The sequence below is a fragment of the Gasterosteus aculeatus genome, chromosome Y (assembly GCF_964276395.1).
Source record: "Gasterosteus aculeatus chromosome Y, fGasAcu3.hap1.1, whole genome shotgun sequence".
Taxonomy (NCBI): Eukaryota; Metazoa; Chordata; class Actinopteri; order Perciformes; family Gasterosteidae; genus Gasterosteus; species Gasterosteus aculeatus.
The window spans coordinates 7383202-7410442 of NC_135709.1; positions in this window are offsets into that span (position 1 = coordinate 7383202).

Genomic DNA, 27241 nt, shown 5'->3' on the forward strand with positions numbered 1-27241 from the left:
AGTTTCCAGATTCTGGTATATAGTACTGAACCAGTCTTTTAGGCCCGTTTTGGTACCTTTAACGGCCCCTAGCGCCGGACTGCAATGACCTACAGACTTGCAACCACCGTTGAATCGAAGCTGCCGTCCCCGGTATGAGTTTGTAACTTGTTTGACCCTGTGGCCCAAAAGGAAGGTCCCCAAAAGTGAGGCCAAAGCCATCCATCACGGAGCTAAATTTTGAAGTCAATAGCTGGTATTTTGGAAGGGCCTTATAACTTTGGAAAGGAAGGGTTTGAACCTTTGGTTCCAAGATGGCCGATTCTGCAATCCTGGTTCCAACATATGTGGTAGTGCTCCCCCGGGGTTGTCGGGAACAGTTGGCCCCGTGTCCCTAGCCCCTTGCATTCCCGAGTTATCGACCCTTGAATGTAAAAGGTCAAAAAGGTCAGTTTCCAGTCTTTTAGGCCCGTTTTGGCCCGTTTAACGGCCCCTAGCGCCGGACTGCAATGACCTACAGACTTGCAACCACCTTTGAATCGAAGCTGCCGTCCCCGGTATGAGTTGGTAACTTGTTTGACCCTGTGGCCTAAAAGGAAGGGCCCCAAAAGTGAGGCCAAAGCCATCCATCACGGAGCTAAATTTTGAAGTCAATAGCTGGTATTTTGGAAGGGCCTCATAACTTTGGAAAGGAAGGGTTTGAACCTTTGGTTCCAAGATGGCCGATTCTGCAATACTGGTTCCGACATATGTGGTAGTGCTCCCCCGGGGTTGTCGGGAACAGTTGGCCCCGTGTCCCTAGCCCCTTGCATTCTCGGGTTATCGACCCTTAAATGTAAAAGGTCGGTTTCCAGATTCAGGTATACAGTTCTGAACCAGTCTTTTAGGCCCGTTTTGGCCCCTTTAACGGCCCCTAGCGCCGGACTGCAATGACCTACAAACTTGCAACCACCTTTGAATCGAAGCTGCCGTCCCCGGTATGAGTTGGTAACTTTGGAAAGGAAGGGTTTGAACCTTTGGTTCCAAGATGGCCGATTCTGCAATCCTGGTTCCGACATATGTGGTAGTGCTACCCCGGGGTTGTCGGGAACAGTTGGCCCCGTGTCCCTAGCCCCTTGCATTCCCGGGTTATCGACCCTTAAATGTAAAAGGTCGGTTTCCAGATTCAGGTATACAGTTCTGAACCAGTCTTTTAGGCCCGTTTTGGCCCCTTTAACGGCCCCTAGCGCCGGACTGCAATGACCTACAGACTTGCAACCACCTTTGAATCGAAGCTGCTGTCCCCGGTATGAGTTGGTAACTTTGGAAAGGAAGGGTTTGAACCTTTGGTTCCAAGATGGCCAATTCTGCAATCCTGGTTCCGACATATGTGGTAGTGCTCCCCCGGGGTTGTCGGGAACAGTTGGCCCCGTGTCCCTAGCCCCTTGCGTTCCCGAGTTATCGACCCGTAAATGTAAAAGGTCAAAAAGGTCAGTTTCCAGTCTTTTAGGCCCATTTTGGCACCTTTAATGGCCCCTAGCGCCGGACTGCAATGACCTACAGACTTGCAACCACCTTTGAATCGAAGCTGCCGTCCCCGGTATGAGTTGGTAACTTGTTTGACCCTGTGGCCTAAAAGGAAGGGCCCCAAAAGTGAGGCCAAAGCCATCCATCACGGAGCTAAATTTTGAAGTCAATAGCTGGTATTTTGGAAGGGCCTCATAACTTTGGAAAGGAAGGGTTTGAACCTTTGGTTCCAAGATGGCCGATTCTGCAATCCTGGTTCCGACATATGTGGTAGTGCTCCCCCGGGGTTGTCGGGAACAGTTGGCCCCGTGTCCCTAGCCCCTTGCATTCTCGGGTTATCGACCCTTAAATGTAAAAGGTCGGTTTCCAGATTCAGGTATACAGTTCTGAACCAGTCTTTTAGGCCCGTTTTGGCCCCTTTAACGGCCCCTAGCGCCGGACTGCAATGACCTACAAACTTGCAACCACCTTTGAATCGAAGCTGCCGTCCCCGGTATGAGTTGGTAACTTTGGAAAGGAAGGGTTTGAACCTTTGGTTCCAAGATGGCCGATTCTGCAATCCTGGTTCCGACATATGTGGTAGTGCTACCCCGGGGTTGTCGGGAACAGTTGGCCCCGTGTCCCTAGCCCCTTGCATTCCCGGGTTATCGACCCTTAAATGTAAAAGGTCGGTTTCCAGATTCAGGTATACAGTTCTGAACCAGTCTTTTAGGCCCGTTTTGGCCCCTTTAACGGCCCCTAGCGCCGGACTGCAATGACCTACAAACTTGCAACCACCTTTGAATCGAAGCTGCCGTCCCCGGTATGAGTTGGTAACTTTGGAAAGGAAGGGTTTGAACCTTTGGTTCCAAGACGGCCGATTCTGCAATCCTGGTTCCGACATATGTGGTAGTGCTCCCCCGGGGTTGTTGGGAACAGTTGGCCCCGTGTCCCTAGCCCCTTGCATTCCCGAGTTATCGACCCTTAAATGTAAAAGGTCAAAAAGGTCAGTTTCCAGATTCTGGTATATAGTACTGAACCAGTCTTTTAGGCCCGTTTTGGTACCTTTAACGGCCCCTAGCGCCGGACTGCAATGACCTACAGACTTGCAACCACCGTTGAATCGAAGCTGCCGTCCCCGGTATGAGTTTGTAACTTGTTTGACCCTGTGGCCCAAAAGGAAGGTCCCCAAAAGTGAGGCCAAATCCATCCATCACGGAGCTAAATTTTGAAGTCTATAGCTGGTATTTTGGAAGGGCCTCATAACTTTGGAAAGGAAGGGTTTGAACCTTTGGTTCCAAGACGGCCGATTCTGCAATCCTGGTTCCGACATATGTGGTAGTGCTCCCCCGGGGTTGTTGGGAACAGTTGGCCCCGTGTCCCTAGCCCCTTGCATTCCCGAGTTATCGACCCTTAAATGTAAAAGGTCAAAAAGGTCAGTTTCCAGATTCTGGTATATAGTACTGAACCAGTCTTTTAGGCCCGTTTTGGTACCTTTAACGGCCCCTAGCGCCGGACTGCAATGACCTACAGACTTGCAACCACCGTTGAATCGAAGCTGCCGTCCCCGGTATGAGTTTGTAACTTGTTTGACCCTGTGGCCCAAAAGGAAGGTCCCCAAAAGTGAGGCCAAAGCCATCCATCACGGAGCTAAATTTTGAAGTCAATAGCTGGTATTTTGGAAGGGCCTTATAACTTTGGAAAGGAAGGGTTTGAACCTTTGGTTCCAAGATGGCCGATTCTGCAATCCTGGTTCCGACATATGTGGTAGTGCTCCCCCGGGGTTGTCGGGAACAGTTGGCCCCGTGTCCCTAGCCCCTTGCATTCCCGAGTTATCGACCCTTGAATGTAAAAGGTCAAAAAGGTCAGTTTCCAGTCTTTTAGGCCCGTTTTGGCCCGTTTAACGGCCCCTAGCGCCGGACTGCAATGACCTACAGACTTGCAACCACCTTTGAATCGAAGCTGCCGTCCCCGGTATGAGTTGGTAACTTGTTTGACCCTGTGGCCTAAAAGGAAGGGCCCCAAAAGTGAGGCCAAAGCCATCCATCACGGAGCTAAATTTTGAAGTCAATAGCTGGTATTTTGGAAGGGCCTCATAACTTTGGAAAGGAAGGGTTTGAACCTTTGGTTCCAAGATGGCCGATTCTGCAATACTGGTTCCGACATATGTGGTAGTGCTCCCCCGGGGTTGTCGGGAACAGTTGGCCCCGTGTCCCTAGCCCCTTGCATTCTCGGGTTATCGACCCTTAAATGTAAAAGGTCGGTTTCCAGATTCAGGTATACAGTTCTGAACCAGTCTTTTAGGCCCGTTTTGGCCCCTTTAACGGCCCCTAGCGCCGGACTGCAATGACCTACAAACTTGCAACCACCTTTGAATCGAAGCTGCCGTCCCCGGTATGAGTTGGTAACTTTGGAAAGGAAGGGTTTGAACCTTTGGTTCCAAGATGGCCGATTCTGCAATCCTGGTTCCGACATATGTGGTAGTGCTACCCCGGGGTTGTCGGGAACAGTTGGCCCCGTGTCCCTAGCCCCTTGCATTCCCGGGTTATCGACCCTTAAATGTAAAAGGTCGGTTTCCAGATTCAGGTATACAGTTCTGAACCAGTCTTTTAGGCCCGTTTTGGCCCCTTTAACGGCCCCTAGCGCCGGACTGCAATGACCTACAGACTTGCAACCACCTTTGAATCGAAGCTGCTGTCCCCGGTATGAGTTGGTAACTTTGGAAAGGAAGGGTTTGAACCGTTGGTTCCAACATGGCCGATTCTGCAATCCTGGTTCCGACATATGTGGTAGTGCTCCCCCGGGGTTGTCGGGAACAGTTGGCCCCGTGTCCCTAGCCCCTTGCGTTCCCGAGTTATCGACCCGTAAATGTAAAAGGTCAAAAAGGTCAGTTTCCAGATTGAGGTATATAGTACTGAACCAGTCTTTTAGGCCCGTTTTGGCCCCTTTAACGGCCCCTAGCTCCGGACTGCAATGACCTACAGACTTGCAACCACCTTTGAATCGAAGCTGCCGTCCCCGGTATGAGTTGGTAACTTTAGAAAGGAAGGGTTTGAACCTTTGGTTCCAAGATGGCCGATTCTGCAATCCTGGTTCCGACATATGTGGTAGTGCTCCCCCGGGGTTGTCGGGAACAGTTGGCCCCGTGTCCCTAGCCCCTTGCGTTCCCGAGTTATCGACCCGTAAATGTAAAAGGTCAAAAAGGTCAGTTTCCAGATTGAGGTATATAGTACTGAACCAGTCTTTTAGGCCCGTTTTGGCCCCTTTAACGGCCCCTAGCTCCGGACTGCAATGACCTACAGACTTGCAACCACCTTTGAATCGAAGCTGCCGTCCCCGGTATGAGTTGGTAACTTTGGAAAGGAAGGGTTTGAACCTTTGGTTCCAAGATGGCCGATTCTGCAATCCTGGTTCCGACATATGTGGTAGTGCTCCCCCGGGGTTGTCGGGAACAGTTGGCCCCGTGTCCCTAGCCCCTTGCGTTCCCGAGTTATCGACCCGTAAATGTAAAAGGTCTAAAAGGTCAGTTTCCAGATTGAGGTATATAGTACTGAACCAGTCTCTTAGGCCCGTTTTGGCCCCTTTAACGGCCCCTAGCTCCGGACTGCAATGACCTACAGACTTGCAACCACCTTTGAATCGAAGCTGCCGTCCCCGGTATGAGTTGGTAACTTTGGAAAGGAAGGGTTTGAACCTTTGGTTCCAAGATGGCCGATTCTGCAATCCTGGTTCCGACATATGTGGTAGTGCTACCCCGGGGTTGTCGGGAACAGTTGGCCCCGTGTCCCTAGCCCCTTGCGTTCCCGAGTTATCGACTCGTAAATGTAAAAGGTCAAAAAGGTCAGTTTCCAGTCTTTTAGGCCCATTTTGGCACCTTTAATGGCCTCTAGCGCCGGACTGCAATGACCTACAGACTTGCAACCACCGTTGAATCAAGCTGCCGTCCCCGGTATGAGTTGGTGACTTGTTTGACCCTGTGGCCCCAAAGGAAGGGCCCCAAAAGTGAGGCCAAATTCATCCATCACGGAGCTAAATTTTGAAGTCTATAGCTGGTATTTTGGAAGGGCCTCATAACTTTGGAAAGGAAGGGTTTGAACCTTTGGTTCCAAGACGGCCGATTCTGCAATCCTGGTTCCGACATATGTGGTAGTGCTCCCCCGGGGTTGTTGGGAACAGTTGGCCCCGTGTCCCTAGCCCCTTGCATTCCCGAGTTATCGACCCTTAAATGTAAAAGGTCAAAAAGGTCAGTTTCCAGATTCTGGTATATAGTACTGAACCAGTCTTTTAGGCCCGTTTTGGTACCTTTAACGGCCCCTAGCGCCGGACTGCAATGACCTACAGACTTGCAACCACCGTTGAATCGAAGCTGCCGTCCCCGGTATGAGTTTGTAACTTGTTTGACCCTGTGGCCCAAAAGGAAGGTCCCCAAAAGTGAGGCCAAAGCCATCCATCACGGAGCTAAATTTTGAAGTCAATAGCTGGTATTTTGGAAGGGCCTTATAACTTTGGAAAGGAAGGGTTTGAACCTTTGGTTCCAAGATGGCCGATTCTGCAATCCTGGTTCCGACATATGTGGTAGTGCTCCCCCGGGGTTGTCGGGAACAGTTGGCCCCGTGTCCCTAGCCCCTTGCATTCCCGAGTTATCGACCCTTGAATGTAAAAGGTCAAAAAGGTCAGTTTCCAGTCTTTTAGGCCCGTTTTGGCCCGTTTAACGGCCCCTAGCGCCGGACTGCAATGACCTACAGACTTGCAACCACCTTTGAATCGAAGCTGCCGTCCCCGGTATGAGTTGGTAACTTGTTTGACCCTGTGGCCTAAAAGGAAGGGCCCCAAAAGTGAGGCCAAAGCCATCCATCACGGAGCTAAATTTTGAAGTCAATAGCTGGTATTTTGGAAGGGCCTCATAACTTTGGAAAGGAAGGGTTTGAACCTTTGGTTCCAAGATGGCCGATTCTGCAATCCTGGTTCCGACATATGTGGTAGTGCTCCCCCGGGGTTGTCGGGAACAGTTGGCCCCGTGTCCCTAGCCCCTTGCATTCTCGGGTTATCGACCCTTAAATGTAAAAGGTCGGTTTCCAGATTCAGGTATACAGTTCTGAACCAGTCTTTTAGGCCCGTTTTGGCCCCTTTAACGGCCCCTAGCGCCGGACTGCAATGACCTACAAACTTGCAACCACCTTTGAATCGAAGCTGCCGTCCCCGGTATGAGTTGGTAACTTTGGAAAGGAAGGGTTTGAACCTTTGGTTCCAAGATGGCCGATTCTGCAATCCTGGTTCCGACATATGTGGTAGTGCTACCCCGGGGTTGTCGGGAACAGTTGGCCCCGTGTCCCTAGCCCCTTGCATTCCCGGGTTATCAACCCTTAAATGTAAAAGGTCGGTTTCCAGATTCAGGTATACAGTTCTGAACCAGTCTTTTAGGCCCGTTTTGGCCCCTTTAACGGCCCCTAGCTCCGGACTGCAATGACCTACAGACTTGCAACCACCTTTGAATCGAAGCTGCTGTCCCCGGTATGAGTTGGTAACTTTGGAAAGGAAGGGTTTGAACCGTTGGTTCCAACATGGCCGATTCTGCAATCCTGGTTCCGACATATGTGGTAGTGCTCCCCCGGGGTTGTCGGGAACAGTTGGCCCCGTGTCCCTAGCCCCTTGCATTCCCGAGTTATCGACCCTTGAATGTAAAAGGTCAAAAAGGTCAGTTTCCAGTCTTTTAGGCCCGTTTTGGCCCGTTTAACGGCCCCTAGCGCCGGACTGCAATGACCTACAGACTTGCAACCACCTTTGAATCGAAGCTGCCGTCCCCGGTATGAGTTGGTAACTTGTTTGACCCTGTGGCCTAAAAGGAAGGGCCCCAAAAGTGAGGCCAAAGCCATCCATCACGGAGCTAAATTTTGAAGTCAATAGCTGGTATTTTGGAAGGGCCTCATAACTTTGGAAAGGAAGGGTTTGAACCTTTGGTTCCAAGATGGCCGATTCTGCAATACTGGTTCCGACATATGTGGTAGTGCTCCCCCGGGGTTGTCGGGAACAGTTGGCCCCGTGTCCCTAGCCCCTTGCATTCTCGGGTTATCGACCCTTAAATGTAAAAGGTCGGTTTCCAGATTCAGGTATACAGTTCTGAACCAGTCTTTTAGGCCCGTTTTGGCCCCTTTAACGGCCCCTAGCGCCGGACTGCAATGACCTACAAACTTGCAACCACCTTTGAATCGAAGCTGCCGTCCCCGGTATGAGTTGGTAACTTTGGAAAGGAAGGGTTTGAACCTTTGGTTCCAAGATGGCCGATTCTGCAATCCTGGTTCCGACATATGTGGTAGTGCTACCCCGGGGTTGTCGGGAACAGTTGGCCCCGTGTCCCTAGCCCCTTGCATTCCCGGGTTATCGACCCTTAAATGTAAAAGGTCGGTTTCCAGATTCAGGTATACAGTTCTGAACCAGTCTTTTAGGCCCGTTTTGGCCCCTTTAACGGCCCCTAGCGCCGGACTGCAATGACCTACAGACTTGCAACCACCTTTGAATCGAAGCTGCTGTCCCCGGTATGAGTTGGTAACTTTGGAAAGGAAGGGTTTGAACCTTTGGTTCCAAGATGGCCGATTCTGCAATCCTGGTTCCGACATATGTGGTAGTGCTCCCCCGGGGTTGTCGGGAACAGTTGGCCCCGTGTCCCTAGCCCCTTGCGTTCCCGAGTTATCGACCCGTAAATGTAAAAGGTCAAAAAGGTCAGTTTCCAGTCTTTTAGGCCCATTTTGGCACCTTTAATGGCCCCTAGCGCCGGACTGCAATGACCTACAGACTTGCAACCACCTTTGAATCGAAGCTGCCGTCCCCGGTATGAGTTGGTAACTTGTTTGACCCTGTGGCCTAAAAGGAAGGGCCCCAAAAGTGAGGCCAAAGCCATCCATCACGGAGCTAAATTTTGAAGTCAATAGCTGGTATTTTGGAAGGGCCTCATAACTTTGGAAAGGAAGGGTTTGAACCTTTGGTTCCAAGATGGCCGATTCTGCAATCCTGGTTCCGACATATGTGGTAGTGCTCCCCCGGGGTTGTCGGGAACAGTTGGCCCCGTGTCCCTAGCCCCTTGCATTCTCGGGTTATCGACCCTTAAATGTAAAAGGTCGGTTTCCAGATTCAGGTATACAGTTCTGAACCAGTCTTTTAGGCCCGTTTTGGCCCCTTTAACGGCCCCTAGCGCCGGACTGCAATGACCTACAAACTTGCAACCACCTTTGAATCGAAGCTGCCGTCCCCGGTATGAGTTGGTAACTTTGGAAAGGAAGGGTTTGAACCTTTGGTTCCAAGATGGCCGATTCTGCAATCCTGGTTCCGACATATGTGGTAGTGCTACCCCGGGGTTGTCGGGAACAGTTGGCCCCGTGTCCCTAGCCCCTTGCATTCCCGGGTTATCGACCCTTAAATGTAAAAGGTCGGTTTCCAGATTCAGGTATACAGTTCTGAACCAGTCTTTTAGGCCCGTTTTGGCCCCTTTAACGGCCCCTAGCGCCGGACTGCAATGACCTACAGACTTGCAACCACCTTTGAATCGAAGCTGCTGTCCCCGGTATGAGTTGGTAACTTTGGAAAGGAAGGGTTTGAACCGTTGGTTCCAACATGGCCGATTCTGCAATCCTGGTTCCGACATATGTGGTAGTGCTCCCCCGGGGTTGTCGGGAACAGTTGGCCCCGTGTCCCTAGCCCCTTGCGTTCCCGAGTTATCGACCCGTAAATGTAAAAGGTCAAAAAGGTCAGTTTCCAGATTGAGGTATATAGTACTGAACCAGTCTTTTAGGCCCGTTTTGGCCCCTTTAACGGCCCCTAGCTCCGGACTGCAATGACCTACAGACTTGCAACCACCTTTGAATCGAAGCTGCCGTCCCCGGTATGAGTTGGTAACTTTAGAAAGGAAGGGTTTGAACCTTTGGTTCCAAGATGGCCGATTCTGCAATCCTGGTTCCGACATATGTGGTAGTGCTCCCCCGGGGTTGTCGGGAACAGTTGGCCCCGTGTCCCTAGCCCCTTGCGTTCCCGAGTTATCGACCCGTAAATGTAAAAGGTCAAAAAGGTCAGTTTCCAGATTGAGGTATATAGTACTGAACCAGTCTTTTAGGCCCGTTTTGGCCCCTTTAACGGCCCCTAGCTCCGGACTGCAATGACCTACAGACTTGCAACCACCTTTGAATCGAAGCTGCCGTCCCCGGTATGAGTTGGTAACTTTGGAAAGGAAGGGTTTGAACCTTTGGTTCCAAGATGGCCGATTCTGCAATCCTGGTTCCGACATATGTGGTAGTGCTCCCCCGGGGTTGTCGGGAACAGTTGGCCCCGTGTCCCTAGCCCCTTGCGTTCCCGAGTTATCGACCCGTAAATGTAAAAGGTCTAAAAGGTCAGTTTCCAGATTGAGGTATATAGTACTGAACCAGTCTCTTAGGCCCGTTTTGGCCCCTTTAACGGCCCCTAGCTCCGGACTGCAATGACCTACAGACTTGCAACCACCTTTGAATCGAAGCTGCCGTCCCCGGTATGAGTTGGTAACTTTGGAAAGGAAGGGTTTGAACCTTTGGTTCCAAGATGGCCGATTCTGCAATCCTGGTTCCGACATATGTGGTAGTGCTACCCCGGGGTTGTCGGGAACAGTTGGCCCCGTGTCCCTAGCCCCTTGCGTTCCCGAGTTATCGACTCGTAAATGTAAAAGGTCAAAAAGGTCAGTTTCCAGTCTTTTAGGCCCATTTTGGCACCTTTAATGGCCTCTAGCGCCGGACTGCAATGACCTACAGACTTGCAACCACCGTTGAATCAAGCTGCCGTCCCCGGTATGAGTTGGTGACTTGTTTGACCCTGTGGCCCCAAAGGAAGGGCCCCAAAAGTGAGGCCAAATTCATCCATCACGGAGCTAAATTTTGAAGTCTATAGCTGGTATTTTGGAAGGGCCTCATAACTTTGGAAAGGAAGGGTTTGAACCTTTGGTTCCAAGACGGCCGATTCTGCAATCCTGGTTCCGACATATGTGGTAGTGCTCCCCCGGGGTTGTTGGGAACAGTTGGCCCCGTGTCCCTAGCCCCTTGCATTCCCGAGTTATCGACCCTTAAATGTAAAAGGTCAAAAAGGTCAGTTTCCAGATTCTGGTATATAGTACTGAACCAGTCTTTTAGGCCCGTTTTGGTACCTTTAACGGCCCCTAGCGCCGGACTGCAATGACCTACAGACTTGCAACCACCGTTGAATCGAAGCTGCCGTCCCCGGTATGAGTTTGTAACTTGTTTGACCCTGTGGCCCAAAAGGAAGGTCCCCAAAAGTGAGGCCAAAGCCATCCATCACGGAGCTAAATTTTGAAGTCAATAGCTGGTATTTTGGAAGGGCCTTATAACTTTGGAAAGGAAGGGTTTGAACCTTTGGTTCCAAGATGGCCGATTCTGCAATCCTGGTTCCGACATATGTGGTAGTGCTCCCCCGGGGTTGTCGGGAACAGTTGGCCCCGTGTCCCTAGCCCCTTGCATTCCCGAGTTATCGACCCTTGAATGTAAAAGGTCAAAAAGGTCAGTTTCCAGTCTTTTAGGCCCGTTTTGGCCCGTTTAACGGCCCCTAGCGCCGGACTGCAATGACCTACAGACTTGCAACCACCTTTGAATCGAAGCTGCCGTCCCCGGTATGAGTTGGTAACTTGTTTGACCCTGTGGCCTAAAAGGAAGGGCCCCAAAAGTGAGGCCAAAGCCATCCATCACGGAGCTAAATTTTGAAGTCAATAGCTGGTATTTTGGAAGGGCCTCATAACTTTGGAAAGGAAGGGTTTGAACCTTTGGTTCCAAGATGGCCGATTCTGCAATCCTGGTTCCGACATATGTGGTAGTGCTCCCCCGGGGTTGTCGGGAACAGTTGGCCCCGTGTCCCTAGCCCCTTGCATTCTCGGGTTATCGACCCTTAAATGTAAAAGGTCGGTTTCCAGATTCAGGTATACAGTTCTGAACCAGTCTTTTAGGCCCGTTTTGGCCCCTTTAACGGCCCCTAGCGCCGGACTGCAATGACCTACAAACTTGCAACCACCTTTGAATCGAAGCTGCCGTCCCCGGTATGAGTTGGTAACTTTGGAAAGGAAGGGTTTGAACCTTTGGTTCCAAGATGGCCGATTCTGCAATCCTGGTTCCGACATATGTGGTAGTGCTACCCCGGGGTTGTCGGGAACAGTTGGCCCCGTGTCCCTAGCCCCTTGCATTCCCGGGTTATCAACCCTTAAATGTAAAAGGTCGGTTTCCAGATTCAGGTATACAGTTCTGAACCAGTCTTTTAGGCCCGTTTTGGCCCCTTTAACGGCCCCTAGCTCCGGACTGCAATGACCTACAGACTTGCAACCACCTTTGAATCGAAGCTGCTGTCCCCGGTATGAGTTGGTAACTTTGGAAAGGAAGGGTTTGAACCGTTGGTTCCAACATGGCCGATTCTGCAATCCTGGTTCCGACATATGTGGTAGTGCTCCCCCGGGGTTGTCGGGAACAGTTGGCCCCGTGTCCCTAGCCCCTTGCATTCCCGAGTTATCGACCCTTGAATGTAAAAGGTCAAAAAGGTCAGTTTCCAGTCTTTTAGGCCCGTTTTGGCCCGTTTAACGGCCCCTAGCGCCGGACTGCAATGACCTACAGACTTGCAACCACCTTTGAATCGAAGCTGCCGTCCCCGGTATGAGTTGGTAACTTGTTTGACCCTGTGGCCTAAAAGGAAGGGCCCCAAAAGTGAGGCCAAAGCCATCCATCACGGAGCTAAATTTTGAAGTCAATAGCTGGTATTTTGGAAGGGCCTCATAACTTTGGAAAGGAAGGGTTTGAACCTTTGGTTCCAAGATGGCCGATTCTGCAATACTGGTTCCGACATATGTGGTAGTGCTCCCCCGGGGTTGTCGGGAACAGTTGGCCCCGTGTCCCTAGCCCCTTGCATTCTCGGGTTATCGACCCTTAAATGTAAAAGGTCGGTTTCCAGATTCAGGTATACAGTTCTGAACCAGTCTTTTAGGCCCGTTTTGGCCCCTTTAACGGCCCCTAGCGCCGGACTGCAATGACCTACAAACTTGCAACCACCTTTGAATCGAAGCTGCCGTCCCCGGTATGAGTTGGTAACTTTGGAAAGGAAGGGTTTGAACCTTTGGTTCCAAGATGGCCGATTCTGCAATCCTGGTTCCGACATATGTGGTAGTGCTACCCCGGGGTTGTCGGGAACAGTTGGCCCCGTGTCCCTAGCCCCTTGCATTCCCGGGTTATCGACCCTTAAATGTAAAAGGTCGGTTTCCAGATTCAGGTATACAGTTCTGAACCAGTCTTTTAGGCCCGTTTTGGCCCCTTTAACGGCCCCTAGCGCCGGACTGCAATGACCTACAGACTTGCAACCACCTTTGAATCGAAGCTGCTGTCCCCGGTATGAGTTGGTAACTTTGGAAAGGAAGGGTTTGAACCTTTGGTTCCAAGATGGCCGATTCTGCAATCCTGGTTCCGACATATGTGGTAGTGCTCCCCCGGGGTTGTCGGGAACAGTTGGCCCCGTGTCCCTAGCCCCTTGCGTTCCCGAGTTATCGACCCGTAAATGTAAAAGGTCAAAAAGGTCAGTTTCCAGTCTTTTAGGCCCATTTTGGCACCTTTAATGGCCCCTAGCGCCGGACTGCAATGACCTACAGACTTGCAACCACCTTTGAATCGAAGCTGCCGTCCCCGGTATGAGTTGGTAACTTGTTTGACCCTGTGGCCTAAAAGGAAGGGCCCCAAAAGTGAGGCCAAAGCCATCCATCACGGAGCTAAATTTTGAAGTCAATAGCTGGTATTTTGGAAGGGCCTCATAACTTTGGAAAGGAAGGGTTTGAACCTTTGGTTCCAAGATGGCCGATTCTGCAATCCTGGTTCCGACATATGTGGTAGTGCTCCCCCGGGGTTGTCGGGAACAGTTGGCCCCGTGTCCCTAGCCCCTTGCATTCTCGGGTTATCGACCCTTAAATGTAAAAGGTCGGTTTCCAGATTCAGGTATACAGTTCTGAACCAGTCTTTTAGGCCCGTTTTGGCCCCTTTAACGGCCCCTAGCGCCGGACTGCAATGACCTACAAACTTGCAACCACCTTTGAATCGAAGCTGCCGTCCCCGGTATGAGTTGGTAACTTTGGAAAGGAAGGGTTTGAACCTTTGGTTCCAAGATGGCCGATTCTGCAATCCTGGTTCCGACATATGTGGTAGTGCTACCCCGGGGTTGTCGGGAACAGTTGGCCCCGTGTCCCTAGCCCCTTGCATTCCCGGGTTATCGACCCTTAAATGTAAAAGGTCGGTTTCCAGATTCAGGTATACAGTTCTGAACCAGTCTTTTAGGCCCGTTTTGGCCCCTTTAACGGCCCCTAGCGCCGGACTGCAATGACCTACAGACTTGCAACCACCTTTGAATCGAAGCTGCTGTCCCCGGTATGAGTTGGTAACTTTGGAAAGGAAGGGTTTGAACCGTTGGTTCCAACATGGCCGATTCTGCAATCCTGGTTCCGACATATGTGGTAGTGCTCCCCCGGGGTTGTCGGGAACAGTTGGCCCCGTGTCCCTAGCCCCTTGCGTTCCCGAGTTATCGACCCGTAAATGTAAAAGGTCAAAAAGGTCAGTTTCCAGATTGAGGTATATAGTACTGAACCAGTCTTTTAGGCCCGTTTTGGCCCCTTTAACGGCCCCTAGCTCCGGACTGCAATGACCTACAGACTTGCAACCACCTTTGAATCGAAGCTGCCGTCCCCGGTATGAGTTGGTAACTTTAGAAAGGAAGGGTTTGAACCTTTGGTTCCAAGATGGCCGATTCTGCAATCCTGGTTCCGACATATGTGGTAGTGCTCCCCCGGGGTTGTCGGGAACAGTTGGCCCCGTGTCCCTAGCCCCTTGCGTTCCCGAGTTATCGACCCGTAAATGTAAAAGGTCAAAAAGGTCAGTTTCCAGATTGAGGTATATAGTACTGAACCAGTCTTTTAGGCCCGTTTTGGCCCCTTTAACGGCCCCTAGCTCCGGACTGCAATGACCTACAGACTTGCAACCACCTTTGAATCGAAGCTGCCGTCCCCGGTATGAGTTGGTAACTTTGGAAAGGAAGGGTTTGAACCTTTGGTTCCAAGATGGCCGATTCTGCAATCCTGGTTCCGACATATGTGGTAGTGCTCCCCCGGGGTTGTCGGGAACAGTTGGCCCCGTGTCCCTAGCCCCTTGCGTTCCCGAGTTATCGACCCGTAAATGTAAAAGGTCTAAAAGGTCAGTTTCCAGATTGAGGTATATAGTACTGAACCAGTCTCTTAGGCCCGTTTTGGCCCCTTTAACGGCCCCTAGCTCCGGACTGCAATGACCTACAGACTTGCAACCACCTTTGAATCGAAGCTGCCGTCCCCGGTATGAGTTGGTAACTTTGGAAAGGAAGGGTTTGAACCTTTGGTTCCAAGATGGCCGATTCTGCAATCCTGGTTCCGACATATGTGGTAGTGCTACCCCGGGGTTGTCGGGAACAGTTGGCCCCGTGTCCCTAGCCCCTTGCGTTCCCGAGTTATCGACTCGTAAATGTAAAAGGTCAAAAAGGTCAGTTTCCAGTCTTTTAGGCCCATTTTGGCACCTTTAATGGCCTCTAGCGCCGGACTGCAATGACCTACAGACTTGCAACCACCGTTGAATCAAGCTGCCGTCCCCGGTATGAGTTGGTGACTTGTTTGACCCTGTGGCCCCAAAGGAAGGGCCCCAAAAGTGAGGCCAAATTCATCCATCACGGAGCTAAATTTTGAAGTCTATAGCTGGTATTTTGGAAGGGCCTCATAACTTTGGAAAGGAAGGGTTTGAACCTTTGGTTCCAAGACGGCCGATTCTGCAATCCTGGTTCCGACATATGTGGTAGTGCTCCCCCGGGGTTGTTGGGAACAGTTGGCCCCGTGTCCCTAGCCCCTTGCATTCCCGAGTTATCGACCCTTAAATGTAAAAGGTCAAAAAGGTCAGTTTCCAGATTCTGGTATATAGTACTGAACCAGTCTTTTAGGCCCGTTTTGGTACCTTTAACGGCCCCTAGCGCCGGACTGCAATGACCTACAGACTTGCAACCACCGTTGAATCGAAGCTGCCGTCCCCGGTATGAGTTTGTAACTTGTTTGACCCTGTGGCCCAAAAGGAAGGTCCCCAAAAGTGAGGCCAAAGCCATCCATCACGGAGCTAAATTTTGAAGTCAATAGCTGGTATTTTGGAAGGGCCTTATAACTTTGGAAAGGAAGGGTTTGAACCTTTGGTTCCAAGATGGCCGATTCTGCAATCCTGGTTCCGACATATGTGGTAGTGCTCCCCCGGGGTTGTCGGGAACAGTTGGCCCCGTGTCCCTAGCCCCTTGCATTCCCGAGTTATCGACCCTTGAATGTAAAAGGTCAAAAAGGTCAGTTTCCAGTCTTTTAGGCCCGTTTTGGCCCGTTTAACGGCCCCTAGCGCCGGACTGCAATGACCTACAGACTTGCAACCACCTTTGAATCGAAGCTGCCGTCCCCGGTATGAGTTGGTAACTTGTTTGACCCTGTGGCCTAAAAGGAAGGGCCCCAAAAGTGAGGCCAAAGCCATCCATCACGGAGCTAAATTTTGAAGTCAATAGCTGGTATTTTGGAAGGGCCTCATAACTTTGGAAAGGAAGGGTTTGAACCTTTGGTTCCAAGATGGCCGATTCTGCAATCCTGGTTCCGACATATGTGGTAGTGCTCCCCCGGGGTTGTCGGGAACAGTTGGCCCCGTGTCCCTAGCCCCTTGCATTCTCGGGTTATCGACCCTTAAATGTAAAAGGTCGGTTTCCAGATTCAGGTATACAGTTCTGAACCAGTCTTTTAGGCCCGTTTTGGCCCCTTTAACGGCCCCTAGCGCCGGACTGCAATGACCTACAAACTTGCAACCACCTTTGAATCGAAGCTGCCGTCCCCGGTATGAGTTGGTAACTTTGGAAAGGAAGGGTTTGAACCTTTGGTTCCAAGATGGCCGATTCTGCAATCCTGGTTCCGACATATGTGGTAGTGCTACCCCGGGGTTGTCGGGAACAGTTGGCCCCGTGTCCCTAGCCCCTTGCATTCCCGGGTTATCAACCCTTAAATGTAAAAGGTCGGTTTCCAGATTCAGGTATACAGTTCTGAACCAGTCTTTTAGGCCCGTTTTGGCCCCTTTAACGGCCCCTAGCTCCGGACTGCAATGACCTACAGACTTGCAACCACCTTTGAATCGAAGCTGCTGTCCCCGGTATGAGTTGGTAACTTTGGAAAGGAAGGGTTTGAACCGTTGGTTCCAACATGGCCGATTCTGCAATCCTGGTTCCGACATATGTGGTAGTGCTCCCCCGGGGTTGTTGGGAACAGTTGGCCCCGTGTCCCTAGCCCCTTGCATTCCCGAGTTATCGACCCTTAAATGTAAAAGGTCAAAAAGGTCAGTTTCCAGATTCTGGTATATAGTACTGAACCAGTCTTTTAGGCCCGTTTTGGTACCTTTAACGGCCCCTAGCGCCGGACTGCAATGACCTACAGACTTGCAACCACCGTTGAATCGAAGCTGCCGTCCCCGGTATGAGTTGGTAACTTGTTTGACCCTGTGGCCTAAAAGGAAGGGCCCCAAAAGTGAGGCCAAAGCCATCCATCACGGAGCTAAATTTTGAAGTCAATAGCTGGTATTTTGGAAGGGCCTCATAACTTTGGAAAGGAAGGGTTTGAACCTTTGGTTCCAAGATGGCCGATTCTGCAATCCTGGTTCCGACATATGTGGTAGTGCTCCCCCGGGGTTGTCGGGAACAGTTGGCCCCGTGTCCCTAGCCCCTTGCATTCTCGGGTTATCGACCCTTAAATGTAAAAGGTCGGTTTCCAGATTCAGGTATACAGTTCTGAACCAGTCTTTTAGGCCCGTTTTGGCCCCTTTAACGGCCCCTAGCGCCGGACTGCAATGACCTACAAACTTGCAACCACCTTTGAATCGAAGCTGCCGTCCCCGGTATGAGTTGGTAACTTTGGAAAGGAAGGGTTTGAACCTTTGGTTCCAAGATGGCCGATTCTGCAATCCTGGTTCCGACATATGTGGTAGTGCTACCCCGGGGTTGTCGGGAACAGTTGGCCCCGTGTCCCTAGCCCCTTGCATTCCCGGGTTATCGACCCTTAAATGTAAAAGGTCGGTTTCCAGATTCAGGTATACAGTTCTGAACCAGTCTTTTAGGCCCGTTTTGGCCCCTTTAACGGCCCCTAGCGCCGGACTGCAATGACCTACAGACTTGCAACCACCTTTGAATCGAAGCTGCTGTCCCCGGTATGAGTTGGTAACTTTGGAAAGGAAGGGTTTGAACCGTTGGTTCCAACATGGCCGATTCTGCAATCCTGGTTCCGACATATGTGGTAGTGCTCCCCCGGGGTTGTCGGGAACAGTTGGCCCCGTGTCCCTAGCCCCTTGCGTTCCCGAGTTATCGACCCGTAAATGTAAAAGGTCAAAAAGGTCAGTTTCCAGATTGAGGTATATAGTACTGAACCAGTCTTTTAGGCCCGTTTTGGCCCCTTTAACGGCCCCTAGCTCCGGACTGCAATGACCTACAGACTTGCAACCACCTTTGAATCGAAGCTGCCGTCCCCGGTATGAGTTGGTAACTTTGGAAAGGAAGGGTTTGAACCTTTGGTTCCAAGATGGCCGATTCTGCAATCCTGGTTCCGACATATGTGGTAGTGCTCCCCCGGGGTTGTCGGGAACAGTTGGCCCCGTGTCCCTAGCCCCTTGCGTTCCCGAGTTATCGACCCGTAAATGTAAAAGGTCTAAAAGGTCAGTTTCCAGATTGAGGTATATAGTACTGAACCAGTCTCTTAGGCCCGTTTTGGCCCCTTTAACGGCCCCTAGCTCCGGACTGCAATGACCTACAGACTTGCAACCACCTTTGAATCGAAGCTGCCGTCCCCGGTATGAGTTGGTAACTTTGGAAAGGAAGGGTTTGAACCTTTGGTTCCAAGATGGCCGATTCTGCAATCCTGGTTCCGACATATGTGGTAGTGCTACCCCGGGGTTGTCGGGAACAGTTGGCCCCGTGTCCCTAGCCCCTTGCGTTCCCGAGTTATCGACTCGTAAATGTAAAAGGTCAAAAAGGTCAGTTTCCAGTCTTTTAGGCCCATTTTGGCACCTTTAATGGCCTCTAGCGCCGGACTGCAATGACCTACAGACTTGCAACCACCGTTGAATCAAGCTGCCGTCCCCGGTATGAGTTGGTGACTTGTTTGACCCTGTGGCCCCAAAGGAAGGGCCCCAAAAGTGAGGCCAAATTCATCCATCACGGAGCTAAATTTTGAAGTCTATAGCTGGTATTTTGGAAGGGCCTCATAACTTTGGAAAGGAAGGGTTTGAACCTTTGGTTCCAAGACGGCCGATTCTGCAATCCTGGTTCCGACATATGTGGTAGTGCTCCCCCGGGGTTGTTGGGAACAGTTGGCCCCGTGTCCCTAGCCCCTTGCATTCCCGAGTTATCGACCCTTAAATGTAAAAGGTCAAAAAGGTCAGTTTCCAGATTCTGGTATATAGTACTGAACCAGTCTTTTAGGCCCGTTTTGGTACCTTTAACGGCCCCTAGCGCCGGACTGCAATGACCTACAGACTTGCAACCACCGTTGAATCGAAGCTGCCGTCCCCGGTATGAGTTTGTAACTTGTTTGACCCTGTGGCCCAAAAGGAAGGTCCCCAAAAGTGAGGCCAAAGCCATCCATCACGGAGCTAAATTTTGAAGTCAATAGCTGGTATTTTGGAAGGGCCTTATAACTTTGGAAAGGAAGGGTTTGAACCTTTGGTTCCAAGATGGCCGATTCTGCAATCCTGGTTCCGACATATGTGGTAGTGCTCCCCCGGGGTTGTCGGGAACAGTTGGCCCCGTGTCCCTAGCCCCTTGCATTCCCGAGTTATCGACCCTTGAATGTAAAAGGTCAAAAAGGTCAGTTTCCAGTCTTTTAGGCCCGTTTTGGCCCGTTTAACGGCCCCTAGCGCCGGACTGCAATGACCTACAGACTTGCAACCACCTTTGAATCGAAGCTGCCGTCCCCGGTATGAGTTGGTAACTTGTTTGACCCTGTGGCCTAAAAGGAAGGGCCCCAAAAGTGAGGCCAAAGCCATCCATCACGGAGCTAAATTTTGAAGTCAATAGCTGGTATTTTGGAAGGGCCTCATAACTTTGGAAAGGAAGGGTTTGAACCTTTGGTTCCAAGATGGCCGATTCTGCAATCCTGGTTCCGACATATGTGGTAGTGCTCCCCCGGGGTTGTCGGGAACAGTTGGCCCCGTGTCCCTAGCCCCTTGCATTCTCGGGTTATCGACCCTTAAATGTAAAAGGTCGGTTTCCAGATTCAGGTATACAGTTCTGAACCAGTCTTTTAGGCCCGTTTTGGCCCCTTTAACGGCCCCTAGCGCCGGACTGCAATGACCTACAAACTTGCAACCACCTTTGAATCGAAGCTGCCGTCCCCGGTATGAGTTGGTAACTTTGGAAAGGAAGGGTTTGAACCTTTGGTTCCAAGATGGCCGATTCTGCAATCCTGGTTCCGACATATGTGGTAGTGCTACCCCGGGGTTGTCGGGAACAGTTGGCCCCGTGTCCCTAGCCCCTTGCATTCCCGGGTTATCAACCCTTAAATGTAAAAGGTCGGTTTCCAGATTCAGGTATACAGTTCTGAACCAGTCTTTTAGGCCCGTTTTGGCCCCTTTAACGGCCCCTAGCTCCGGACTGCAATGACCTACAGACTTGCAACCACCTTTGAATCGAAGCTGCTGTCCCCGGTATGAGTTGGTAACTTTGGAAAGGAAGGGTTTGAACCGTTGGTTCCAACATGGCCGATTCTGCAATCCTGGTTCCGACATATGTGGTAGTGCTCCCCCGGGGTTGTTGGGAACAGTTGGCCCCGTGTCCCTAGCCCCTTGCATTCCCGAGTTATCGACCCTTAAATGTAAAAGGTCAAAAAGGTCAGTTTCCAGATTCTGGTATATAGTACTGAACCAGTCTTTTAGGCCCGTTTTGGTACCTTTAACGGCCCCTAGCGCCGGACTGCAATGACCTACAGACTTGCAACCACCGTTGAATCGAAGCTGCCGTCCCCGGTATGAGTTGGTAACTTGTTTGACCCTGTGGCCTAAAAGGAAGGGCCCCAAAAGTGAGGCCAAAGCCATCCATCACGGAGCTAAATTTTGAAGTCAATAGCTGGTATTTTGGAAGGGCCTCATAACTTTGGAAAGGAAGGGTTTGAACCTTTGGTTCCAAGATGGCCGATTCTGCAATCCTGGTTCCGACATATGTGGTAGTGCTCCCCCGGGGTTGTCGGGAACAGTTGGCCCCGTGTCCCTAGCCCCTTGCATTCTCGGGTTATCGACCCTTAAATGTAAAAGGTCGGTTTCCAGATTCAGGTATACAGTTCTGAACCAGTCTTTTAGGCCCGTTTTGGCCCCTTTAACGGCCCCTAGCGCCGGACTGCAATGACCTACAAACTTGCAACCACCTTTGAATCGAAGCTGCCGTCCCCGGTATGAGTTGGTAACTTTGGAAAGGAAGGGTTTGAACCTTTGGTTCCAAGATGGCCGATTCTGCAATCCTGGTTCCGACATATGTGGTAGTGCTACCCCGGGGTTGTCGGGAACAGTTGGCCCCGTGTCCCTAGCCCCTTGCATTCCCGGGTTATCGACCCTTAAATGTAAAAGGTCGGTTTCCAGATTCAGGTATACAGTTCTGAACCAGTCTTTTAGGCCCGTTTTGGCCCCTTTAACGGCCCCTAGCGCCGGACTGCAATGACCTACAGACTTGCAACCACCTTTGAATCGAAGCTGCTGTCCCCGGTATGAGTTGGTAACTTTGGAAAGGAAGGGTTTGAACCGTTGGTTCCAACATGGCCGATTCTGCAATCCTGGTTCCGACATATGTGGTAGTGCTCCCCCGGGGTTGTCGGGAACAGTTGGCCCCGTGTCCCTAGCCCCTTGCGTTCCCGAGTTATCGACCCGTAAATGTAAAAGGTCAAAAAGGTCAGTTTCCAGATTGAGGTATATAGTACTGAACCAGTCTTTTAGGCCCGTTTTGGCCCCTTTAACGGCCCCTAGCTCCGGACTGCAATGACCTACAGACTTGCAACCACCTTTGAATCGAAGCTGCCGTCCCCGGTATGAGTTGGTAACTTTAGAAAGGAAGGGTTTGAACCTTTGGTTCCAAGATGGCCGATTCTGCAATCCTGGTTCCGACATATGTGGTAGTGCTCCCCCGGGGTTGTCGGGAACAGTTGGCCCCGTGTCCCTAGCCCCTTGCGTTCCCGAGTTATCGACCCGTAAATGTAAAAGGTCAAAAAGGTCAGTTTCCAGATTGAGGTATATAGTACTGAACCAGTCTTTTAGGCCCGTTTTGGCCCCTTTAACGGCCCCTAGCTCCGGACTGCAATGACCTACAGACTTGCAACCACCTTTGAATCGAAGCTGCCGTCCCCGGTATGAGTTGGTAACTTTGGAAAGGAAGGGTTTGAACCTTTGGTTCCAAGATGGCCGATTCTGCAATCCTGGTTCCGACATATGTGGTAGTGCTCCCCCGGGGTTGTCGGGAACAGTTGGCCCCGTGTCCCTAGCCCCTTGCGTTCCCGAGTTATCGACCCGTAAATGTAAAAGGTCTAAAAGGTCAGTTTCCAGATTGAGGTATATAGTACTGAACCAGTCTCTTAGGCCCGTTTTGGCCCCTTTAACGGCCCCTAGCTCCGGACTGCAATGACCTACAGACTTGCAACCACCTTTGAATCGAAGCTGCCGTCCCCGGTATGAGTTGGTAACTTTGGAAAGGAAGGGTTTGAACCTTTGGTTTCAAGATGGCCGATTCTGCAATCCTGGTTCCGACATATGTGGTAGTGCTACCCCGGGGTTGTCGGGAACAGTTGGCCCCGTGTCCCTAGCCCCTTGCGTTCCCGAGTTATCGACTCGTAAATGTAAAAGGTCAAAAAGGTCAGTTTCCAGTCTTTTAGGCCCATTTTGGCACCTTTAATGGCCTCTAGCGCCGGACTGCAATGACCTACAGACTTGCAACCACCGTTGAATCAAGCTGCCGTCCCCGGTATGAGTTGGTGACTTGTTTGACCCTGTGGCCCCAAAGGAAGGGCCCCAAAAGTGAGGCCAAATTCATCCATCACGGAGCTAAATTTTGAAGTCTATAGCTGGTATTTTGGAAGGGCCTCATAACTTTGGAAAGGAAGGGTTTGAACCTTTGGTTCCAAGACGGCCGATTCTGCAATCCTGGTTCCGACATATGTGGTAGTGCTCCCCCGGGGTTGTTGGGAACAGTTGGCCCCGTGTCCCTAGCCCCTTGCATTCCCGAGTTATCGACCCTTAAATGTAAAAGGTCAAAAAGGTCAGTTTCCAGATTCTGGTATATAGTACTGAACCAGTCTTTTAGGCCCGTTTTGGTACCTTTAACGGCCCCTAGCGCCGGACTGCAATGACCTACAGACTTGCAACCACCGTTGAATCGAAGCTGCCGTCCCCGGTATGAGTTTGTAACTTGTTTGACCCTGTGGCCCAAAAGGAAGGTCCCCAAAAGTGAGGCCAAAGCCATCCATCACGGAGCTAAATTTTGAAGTCAATAGCTGGTATTTTGGAAGGGCCTTATAACTTTGGAAAGGAAGGGTTTGAACCTTTGGTTCCAAGATGGCCGATTCTGCAATCCTGGTTCCGACATATGTGGTAGTGCTCCCCCGGGGTTGTCGGGAACAGTTGGCCCCGTGTCCCTAGCCCCTTGCATTCCCGAGTTATCGACCCTTGAATGTAAAAGGTCAAAAAGGTCAGTTTCCAGTCTTTTAGGCCCGTTTTGGCCCGTTTAACGGCCCCTAGCGCCGGACTGCAATGACCTACAGACTTGCAACCACCTTTGAATCGAAGCTGCCGTCCCCGGTATGAGTTGGTAACTTGTTTGACCCTGTGGCCTAAAAGGAAGGGCCCCAAAAGTGAGGCCAAAGCCATCCATCACGGAGCTAAATTTTGAAGTCAATAGCTGGTATTTTGGAAGGGCCTCATAACTTTGGAAAGGAAGGGTTTGAACCTTTGGTTCCAAGATGGCCGATTCTGCAATCCTGGTTCCGACATATGTGGTAGTGCTCCCCCGGGGTTGTCGGGAACAGTTGGCCCCGTGTCCCTAGCCCCTTGCATTCTCGGGTTATCGACCCTTAAATGTAAAAGGTCGGTTTCCAGATTCAGGTATACAGTTCTGAACCAGTCTTTTAGGCCCGTTTTGGCCCCTTTAACGGCCCCTAGCGCCGGACTGCAATGACCTACAAACTTGCAACCACCTTTGAATCGAAGCTGCCGTCCCCGGTATGAGTTGGTAACTTTGGAAAGGAAGGGTTTGAACCTTTGGTTCCAAGATGGCCGATTCTGCAATCCTGGTTCCGACATATGTGGTAGTGCTACCCCGGGGTTGTCGGGAACAGTTGGCCCCGTGTCCCTAGCCCCTTGCATTCCCGGGTTATCAACCCTTAAATGTAAAAGGTCGGTTTCCAGATTCAGGTATACAGTTCTGAACCAGTCTTTTAGGCCCGTTTTGGCCCCTTTAACGGCCCCTAGCTCCGGACTGCAATGACCTACAGACTTGCAACCACCTTTGAATCGAAGCTGCTGTCCCCGGTATGAGTTGGTAACTTTGGAAAGGAAGGGTTTGAACCGTTGGTTCCAACATGGCCGATTCTGCAATCCTGGTTCCGACATATGTGGTAGTGCTCCCCCGGGGTTGTTGGGAACAGTTGGCCCCGTGTCCCTAGCCCCTTGCATTCCCGAGTTATCGACCCTTAAATGTAAAAGGTCAAAAAGGTCAGTTTCCAGATTCTGGTATATAGTACTGAACCAGTCTTTTAGGCCCGTTTTGGTACCTTTAACGGCCCCTAGCGCCGGACTGCAATGACCTACAGACTTGCAACCACCGTTGAATCGAAGCTGCCGTCCCCGGTATGAGTTTGTAACTTGTTTGACCCTGTGGCCCAAAAGGAAGGTCCCCAAAAGTGAGGCCAAATCCATCCATCACGGAGCTAAATTTTGAAGTCTATAGCTGGTATTTTGGAAGGGCCTCATAACTTTGGAAAGGAAGGGTTTGAACCTTTGGTTCCAAGACGGCCGATTCTGCAATCCTGGTTCCGACATATGTGGTAGTGCTCCCCCGGGGTTGTTGGGAACAGTTGGCCCCGTGTCCCTAGCCCCTTGCATTCCCGAGTTATCGACCCTTAAATGTAAAAGGTCAAAAAGGTCAGTTTCCAGATTCTGGTATATAGTACTGAACCAGTCTTTTAGGCCCGTTTTGGTACCTTTAACGGCCCCTAGCGCCGGACTGCAATGACCTACAGACTTGCAACCACCGTTGAATCGAAGCTGCCGTCCCCGGTATGAGTTTGTAACTTGTTTGACCCTGTGGCCCAAAAGGAAGGTCCCCAAAAGTGAGGCCAAAGCCATCCATCACGGAGCTAAATTTTGAAGTCAATAGCTGGTATTTTGGAAGGGCCTTATAACTTTGGAAAGGAAGGGTTTGAACCTTTGGTTCCAAGATGGCCGATTCTGCAATCCTGGTTCCGACATATGTGGTAGTGCTCCCCCGGGGTTGTCGGGAACAGTTGGCCCCGTGTCCCTAGCCCCTTGCATTCCCGAGTTATCGACCCTTGAATGTAAAAGGTCAAAAAGGTCAGTTTCCAGTCTTTTAGGCCCGTTTTGGCCCGTTTAACGGCCCCTAGCGCCGGACTGCAATGACCTACAGACTTGCAACCACCTTTGAATCGAAGCTGCCGTCCCCGGTATGAGTTGGTAACTTGTTTGACCCTGTGGCCTAAAAGGAAGGGCCCCAAAAGTGAGGCCAAAGCCATCCATCACGGAGCTAAATTTTGAAGTCAATAGCTGGTATTTTGGAAGGGCCTCATAACTTTGGAAAGGAAGGGTTTGAACCTTTGGTTCCAAGATGGCCGATTCTGCAATCCTGGTTCCGACATATGTGGTAGTGCTCCCCCGGGGTTGTCGGGAACAGTTGGCCCCGTGTCCCTAGCCCCTTGCATTCTCGGGTTATCGACCCTTAAATGTAAAAGGTCGGTTTCCAGATTCAGGTATACAGTTCTGAACCAGTCTTTTAGGCCCGTTTTGGCCCCTTTAACGGCCCCTAGCGCCGGACTGCAATGACCTACAAACTTGCAACCACCTTTGAATCGAAGCTGCCGTCCCCGGTATGAGTTGGTAACTTTGGAAAGGAAGGGTTTGAACCTTTGGTTCCAAGATGGCCGATTCTGCAATCCTGGTTCCGACATATGTGGTAGTGCTACCCCGGGGTTGTCGGGAACAGTTGGCCCCGTGTCCCTAGCCCCTTGCATTCCCGGGTTATCAACCCTTAAATGTAAAAGGTCGGTTTCCAGATTCAGGTATACAGTTCTGAACCAGTCTTTTAGGCCCGTTTTGGCCCCTTTAACGGCCCCTAGCTCCGGACTGCAATGACCTACAGACTTGCAACCACCTTTGAATCGAAGCTGCTGTCCCCGGTATGAGTTGGTAACTTTGGAAAGGAAGGGTTTGAACCGTTGGTTCCAACATGGCCGATTCTGCAATCCTGGTTCCGACATATGTGGTAGTGCTCCCCCGGGGTTGTTGGGAACAGTTGGCCCCGTGTCCCTAGCCCCTTGCATTCCCGAGTTATCGACCCTTAAATGTAAAAGGTCAAAAAGGTCAGTTTCCAGATTCTGGTATATAGTACTGAACCAGTCTTTTAGGCCCGTTTTGGTACCTTTAACGGCCCCTAGCGCCGGACTGCAATGACCTACAGACTTGCAACCACCGTTGAATCGAAGCTGCCGTCCCCGGTATGAGTTTGTAACTTGTTTGACCCTGTGGCCCAAAAGGAAGGTCCCCAAAAGTGAGGCCAAATCCATCCATCACGGAGCTAAATTTTGAAGTCTATAGCTGGTATTTTGGAAGGGCCTCATAACTTTGGAAAGGAAGGGTTTGAACCTTTGGTTCCAAGACGGCCGATTCTGCAATCCTGGTTCCGACATATGTGGTAGTGCTCCCCCGGGGTTGTTGGGAACAGTTGGCCCCGTGTCCCTAGCCCCTTGCATTCCCGAGTTATCGACCCTTAAATGTAAAAGGTCAAAAAGGTCAGTTTCCAGATTCTGGTATATAGTACTGAACCAGTCTTTTAGGCCCGTTTTGGTACCTTTAACGGCCCCTAGCGCCGGACTGCAATGACCTACAGACTTGCAACCACCGTTGAATCGAAGCTGCCGTCCCCGGTATGAGTTTGTAACTTGTTTGACCCTGTGGCCCAAAAGGAAGGTCCCCAAAAGTGAGGCCAAAGCCATCCATCACGGAGCTAAATTTTGAAGTCAATAGCTGGTATTTTGGAAGGGCCTTATAACTTTGGAAAGGAAGGGTTTGAACCTTTGGTTCCAAGATGGCCGATTCTGCAATCCTGGTTCCGACATATGTGGTAGTGCTCCCCCGGGGTTGTCGGGAACAGTTGGCCCCGTGTCCCTAGCCCCTTGCATTCCCGAGTTATCGACCCTTGAATGTAAAAGGTCAAAAAGGTCAGTTTCCAGTCTTTTAGGCCCGTTTTGGCCCGTTTAACGGCCCCTAGCGCCGGACTGCAATGACCTACAGACTTGCAACCACCTTTGAATCGAAGCTGCCGTCCCCGGTATGAGTTGGTAACTTGTTTGACCCTGTGGCCTAAAAGGAAGGGCCCCAAAAGTGAGGCCAAAGCCATCCATCACGGAGCTAAATTTTGAAGTCAATAGCTGGTATTTTGGAAGGGCCTCATAACTTTGGAAAGGAAG